The sequence below is a fragment of the Gymnoscopelus microlampas genome, assembly GCF_963454915.1.
Source record: "Gymnoscopelus microlampas genome assembly, chromosome: 12".
Classification (NCBI taxonomy): Eukaryota; Metazoa; Chordata; class Actinopteri; order Myctophiformes; family Myctophidae; genus Gymnoscopelus; species Gymnoscopelus microlampas.
The window spans coordinates 41,214,099-41,221,456 of NC_139949.1; positions in this window are offsets into that span (position 1 = coordinate 41,214,099).

Sequence of the window (7,358 nt, forward strand, 5' to 3'; positions counted from 1 at the left end):
GTGCAGTCATCCTGGTACAATATCCGGCAACATTGACATCACGTGACATTCAGTCGCGTGAAGTAACTAAGTGCATGTTGAGGTACTTACTTTCTTCAGTATTTACAATTTTCAATAATTATATTTCTACTCCCCTACATCTTAGAGGAATGATTATATTTCTACTCCACTACAGTTCTATGAAAAACGTTAGTAGTTACTTTGTAGATTTTGATTATTACAAAACATACACTAACCACTTCAGACCTATGTATATTTCAGTATTCAATTCAGACCATATTTCGGCCATTTGAAAATAGCAGATCTACAAGCTCACAATGCGTTGCTGTGAGCTTGTAGATCTGCTATTTTCAAAAGATTATTTTATACATTTTGAACTTGTGAAATGGGACTTTCTGCACAATGTGAGTACTGTTGGTACTTTAAGTATTTCTATATTGTAGTATTGATACTTCTATTGAAGTAGAAAAATAATGTGTACTTTTTCCACCACTGGTGATCTAATCATACAACCAATCACATCTGGCTGAGCCTGGTCTCCTGAGAATAAAATATTCAGTTTTACAATCATTCAGTAAACCTTTCCCAATGCTTATCATTATAACCACACCTTTTCAAAGATGGCCAACAGATGGACGTTGCCATATGTCTTAACAAGGCCACGTTATAATGTACATAAGCAGTGGTGTAAAGTAACCAAGTACATTTACTCAAGTACTGTACTCAATTACAGTTGTATTTTTTACTTTACTGGAGCATTTCCAGTTTTCAATACTTTTACTTCTACTCCAGTACATCTCAGAGGCAAATATTGTGCTTTTACTCCACTACAATTATTTGAAAACATTACTTTCTTTCTAGATTTTGATTATATTACAAAACATTAACCACTTCAGCACATTACAGACCTTATATTTTCAAAAGATTTCTAACTTTGAAAATTTGCAAAATGGGACATTCTGCATGAGTACTTTTACTTTGGTACTTTAAGTATAGGTTGATGGCATGCCAATACTTTTGTACTTTTACTTGAGTACATTTTTAATACCAGACTTTCACTTGTAAGGGCGCGCTCCCACCGCACTTTTATTTTACCTCTGGGGCAGAATCTGCCAATGCTTTGTCAATGCAAATGCGTGGATTCCTGGTCTTGCGGATTTTTTCCAAGAATCCACGCATTTGCATTGACAAAGCATTGGCAGATTCCGCCCCAGAGGTAAAATAAAAGTGTGGGGCGCGCTCCCACCGCATTCTTGGAAAAAATCTGCAAGACCAGGAATCCACACATTTGCATTGACAAAGCATTGGCAGATTCCACCCCTTAGGTAAAATAAAAGTGCGGTGGGAGCGCGCCCTAACAGATTATTTCTACATTGTGGTATTAATACTTTTACTGTACTTAACTGTGAGTACTTCTTCCGACACTGTACATAAGTGCCATGTTTGGTCCTGGTCTTATTTTTCAATTCAATTCAATTCAATTTTATTAAAGTGTCAAATCACAACAAGTTGTCTCAAGACACTTTACATGTAGAGAAGAGACCCAACATCCCACCCTGAGCAAGCAATTTTGCGACAGTGGCAACGAAAAACTCCCTCTTAATTCAACAGGAAGAAACGTCAGGCAGACCCTAGGCTCTAGGGCGGGGGCCTTCTGCCTCGACCGTGTTGGGGGAAAGAAGAGAGAGAGAAAGGGAGAGACAGAGGAGAGACAGAAAGAGATACAGTGCAAGCAGTAACAATAACAATAATAGCAAATATAATAGTGTAAGATACTAGCATATGATAGTATAATATAGTACAGCAATAGTGTGTATGCAGTATATAATGGAATAATATAAAAATGTTTAAGATAATATAATATGCGGTATAGTGTAGTGTAGTAGAAGTCCACGGTCGTGTCCAGGTCGTGCTCCATGGAGAGAGGCCCGGTCCGGTCCGCAGTCACAGTCTTGAGCCGCAGCTGGGGGTCCGTAGTAACAGTCCATAGACTCCATGGAGAGGCCCAGGCCCGGTCCGCAGTCACAGTCTTGAGCCGCAGCTGGGGGTCCATAGTAATAGTCCATGGACCTGCGACGTGGGTGGTAGAAGAAACTCCGGGGAACGAGTCCCCGGTTGTAGAATTAGTGGCAGGCCTTACTAGAGCGTGAATCCGTACAGGGTTAATTACGATTGTACCAATGGGACACAAACCCACACAACCAAAGGGAGGACGGGAAGAGAGAGGACGAGGGGAGAGAGGAGAAAGGGGAAGGTGGGGGAGAGAGGATGACTATAGGGGGACTGAGTCTATACACTTCGGCTATAGGCTTTATCATAGAGAAAGGTTTTTAGTCTAGTTTTAAATATACAGAGTGTGTCTGCTTTACGGACTGAGACTGGGAGAAGGTTCCACAGCTGAGGTGCTTGAAACTTAAATGCTCTACCTCCTGTTCTAGTTTTTTGGGGGTTTACTGGAACCGTAAGCATTTTTTCATACTGTGGACGCAGTGGTGTTCTGGCTGGTTTACGGGGCTCGATGAGTTCTTTGAGATATACTGGTGCCTGTCCATTGAGAGCCTTGTATGTGAGGAGGAGAACTTTAAACTCTATTCTGTATTTAACCGGGAGCCAGTGCAAAGAGGCCAATGAAGGAGTGATATGATCTCTTCTTCTGGTTCCTGTCAGTATGCGCGCAGCGGCATTCTGGACAAGCTGCAGGCTATTTAGGGACTTACTTGGGCAGCCTGATAGTAAGGCGTTGCAATAGTCCAGCCTAGAAGTAACAAATGCGTGGACAAGTTTTTCTGCATCATTTTGGGACAGAATGTGCCTAACTTTTGCAATATTACGCAGGTGAAAAAAGGCATTTCTTGAAATTTGTTTTATGTGGGACTGAAAGGACATGTCTTGGTCAAACGTGACTCCCAGATTCTTTACAGTGGCCCTGGAGGTCAAGGTAATACCATCTAGGGTAAAATTCTCATCGATTAATTTATCTCTGAGGTGCTTAGGGCCGAGTACAATAACTTCAGTTTTGTCCGAGTTGAGGAGTAGGTAATTACGGGTCATCCAACTCTTGATGTCTATAAGACATGCTTGAAGTTTAGCCAGTTGATCTGTTTCATCTGGCTTCATTGATAGATATAATTGTGTATCATCTGCATAGCAATGGAAATTTATAGAGTGTTTCCTAATTATCTCACCTAAGGGAAGCATATATAGAGTGAATAGTATTGGTCCAAGTACAGAGCCTTGTGGGACTCCGTATTTAACCTTTTCGCGTAGTGAAGGTGTATCGTTAACGTTTACAAATTGAAATCTGTCAGACAGATAGGACTCAAACCAGTTCAATGCAGCACCCTTAATGCCAACCAGATGATCAAGTCTCTGCAACAAAATATGGTGATCAATAGTATCAAATGCAGCACTGAGGTCCAACAGAACCAGTACAGAGAGAAGGTTATTATCGGATGCAATCAGGAGGTCATTTGTGACCTTCACCAATGCCGTCTCAGTGCTATGGTGTGCTCTGAATCCTGACTGAAAAGCTTCAAATAGCTTGTTGTTATGTAAAAAATCACATAACTGCTTGGCGACTGCTTTCTCAAGGATTTTAGAGAGAAATGGGAGGTTCGATATAGGTCTATAGTTAGCCAAAATGCCTGAGTCGAGAGTAGGCTTCTTGAGGAGGGGTTTGATGACAGCTACCTTAAAGGACTGTGGTACGTAGCCCGTCACCAGAGACATATTGATCATATCGAGTAGGGGTGCACCAACCGGGGTCAGGGCCTCTTTAAGCAATTTAGTTGGGACTGGATCCAAGAGACAGGTCGTTGGTTTGGAAGATGTGATCATTAAAGTGAATTCGGAGAGCTCGACCGGGGAGAAACTGTCCAAATATACACTGTGTCGTACAGTCACTTCTGAGGATATTACGTCGGAGGGCGGTCCGGTAGGGGCTGAGAGTAGTAGGTTATCAATACTATCTCTGATAGTATTGATTTTACCATTGAAAAAATTCATGAAATCATTGCTGTTAAGGGATATAGGAATACGCGGATCAGTAGAGTCATGACTTTTTGTCAATTTGGCTAGAGTGTCAAAAAGGAACCTATGGTTGTTTTTGTTTTCCTCTATTAGAGAGGAATAATAGGTGGCTCTGGCATTGCAGAGAGCCTTCCTATATATTTTAAGGCTGTTCTGCCAGGCTATACAGGATTCTTTCTGTTTGGTTGAACGCCATATCCTTTCAAGCTTACGTGACGTTCGCTTGAGATTTTTAGTTCCAGAGTTATACCATGGGGCTAGCCTCTGTTGCTTTATTACCCTCTTTCTTAAAGGAGCAACAGAGTCAAGCGTTGTCTGAAGGGAGCCTGTGACATTATCAACAAAGTGGTCGACCTGAGAGGGGCTATAGGTATAAAGATCTTCAATTGTATTGGAATATACTGAGTTGATGGCTGATGGTATTGCTTCCTTAAATTTGCCCACAGCACTATCAGATATATTTCTACCAAATACATTTTTGTCCAATGGTGAGTAATCAATTAATGTAAAATCAAAAGTTATTAAATAGTGGTCGGAGAGGTTCTCATTATATGGGAAGACTATGAGATGTTCAATTTCAATACCATAGACCAAAACAAGGTCGAGGGTATGGTTGAACTTGTGAGTAGGTTTATCTACACACTGAGAGAAACCAATTGACTCAATTAATGTAATAAACGCTTTACTGAGGCTATCGGTTGCAACATCCACGTGGATATTCATATCGGCAGCCAGAATGATTCTGTCAGAGTCTAGGACTAGGCGTGATAGAAACTCTGAGAATTCAGATAGAAATTCAGTGTAGGCCCCAGGAGGGCGGTACACTGTAACAAACAATAGAGGCTGTAATGATTTCCAGCTTGGGTGCGAAAGAGTGAGAACCAGACTTTCAAACGTTTTGTAAGTCAGCCTGGGTCTGGGGCTGATTATTAAGCTTGAGTTGAATATGGCTGCAACGCCACCTCCAATCTGGCCGGTGTCTCGGGGAATATGAGCATTTATGTGACTTGGTGGGGTGGCTGTATTTAGGGGGACGTATTCTTGCTCACCCAGCCATGTTTCAGTAAGACAAAGTAGATCAAGATGGTTGTCTGATACGATTTCATTTACCAATACACCTTTATAGCGTAGGGATCTAATGTTCAGGAGTCCACATTTAATTATTTTATTTTGTGGCACTACTGCATTAATTTTGATCTGTGCCAAGTTTTTATGCACAACTCCTCGAGCCCTTGGTTTCACATGCCTAGGGGGTCGAGTAGTTTCAATTGTTCTGATTTGTAGGGTAGGTGGCTGCTCTGGTGGAAGCACAGAGAAGCGTGTAAGACTGCAACTCTGCTTCCTGGTCCCAACTCTGGGTGGTCATAGTTTATTGTCGATAAACTTGTCTATATTTCTAGAGATGAGCGCTGCACCATCCCAGGTTGGATGTATGCAGTCTCTCCCCATCAGACCAGTTTTCCCCTCGAAAGTTTGCCAATGGTTTATAAAGCCCACGTTATTATCTGGACACCACCTTGATAACCAGCGGTTGAATGAAGACATACGGCTGTACATCTCATCGCCAATCATATTTGGCAGGGGACCAGAGAAAACTACGGAGTCCGACATTGTCTTTGCGTATGTGCACACAGACTCAATATTTATCTTTGTGATCTCTGATCTCTTAAGTCGTGTGTCATTGCCACCGCAGTGGATTACTATTGTATCATAACGTTTGTGTTTACTTGTAGCCAGCATTTTTAAATCTGATTCGATGTCGCCCGCTCTGGCCCCAGGGATGCATTTGACTATGGTCCCTGGTGTCACTAACTTCACGTTTCTCATTATAGAACTACCAATAACCAGAGTTGTTTTCTCAGTGACATATGGAGGGGGCGTGTCACCGAGTGGGGCTAACGTCTCACTGCTAAACTCAACGGGTGTAGCAGCGAGTGGGGAAAATCTGTTTGAAACGTGAAGTGGTTGGTGTCCCGTGTGCTTTTGTTTACTAGGCCTACTACGCCTACGACCAGGAGCAGTCACCCAGCCGTCTTGGGTCGTGGGGTGCGTGTGGGGACTATGATCAGTCACGATCGGTGACCGTGACTGGTAATGTCCCCCTGTTCCCTGTTGCACGGGAGCAGAGGCTAGGCTAATCTTATCCTCTCATTAGTTGCCCAACTTTGTTTCATCCGTCATGTATCTCTTTTGAGTATTGATTCATTGCCTGCTTTGTGTGTGCCTTTATAAAAAAATACAATACAAAGTTACAATGTGCATAACTTTGCAACAGAATTTAAAAAAAGAAAGCCGTATATCATGTAGGCCTATATGAAGTGCAGTGAAAATATCAAGTCAATCAATAACATTTAAAATAGTAAAATTCTGGTCATTAAAAAGAAGCACATTTTAAGAAGAGTATAGTGATTTATGGTTTCAGAATCATATTCCAGGAGACATGGTCCCACCTCCATTCAGAACCAGCAGGCTCCTGCCTGATCACCTCAGGCAGCAAACAGGCTCGTAAATGATTCATCAAATGGAATTAGGGACCAGGCCATGAAGTGCCTTAAAATAAATCCTAAAGCATTACAGGCAACCAGTGTAGGGAAGTTAAAATAGCAGCAACATGTTCTCTTCTCCTGAGTGCACATATTGCCAACTTTCTTCAGTTTTATCTCCGTATATTGTATTGTTGGTAGCCCAGTCTTGCAGAACATGTCACACCAACATTTTGCCGTTTGTACCCATTATGAGTGACAAATTACCCCCTCTTGAATCTTCTGTACAATTTATTGCCCGACGATGCCCGTTGAGTGTTTCTTTTGCTTATGTTTATCTGTGCTAACCACTTGAATTATTCTCCATCAACATTTTATGTTTATTGGCTTTTAATCGTCATCTCAACTCGGACTGCAACTGTAAATGGCACATCTACAGTGATGTTGATCAACCACATAAATCCTATATACACTTCGTATATATATATATATATCATTTCCAATACTTTTGTACTTTTACTTGTAACGGACTATTTCTACATTGCAGTATTGATACTTTTACTTAAGTAAAGAAGTCTAGTACTTTTTCCACCACTGCTGTACACCAGGGGTCTAAAGAAGCTTTTCTTTGGACACATATTCACCCCAGAATAGGGACTCTAGGGTTCGTGTGGTTAATGTGCAATGTCCATGTAAAATAAAATCATAAAAAAAAAATCTTTAAGCCATTATAGATCTGTGGCCCCCCCCTTGTAAGTTAATGCCATGCAGTCGTGTTTCTCTGACACCACCTTGTGGTGGATTCAAGTCAAGACAGAATGCTGTAGAATGAAAATACATTAAACA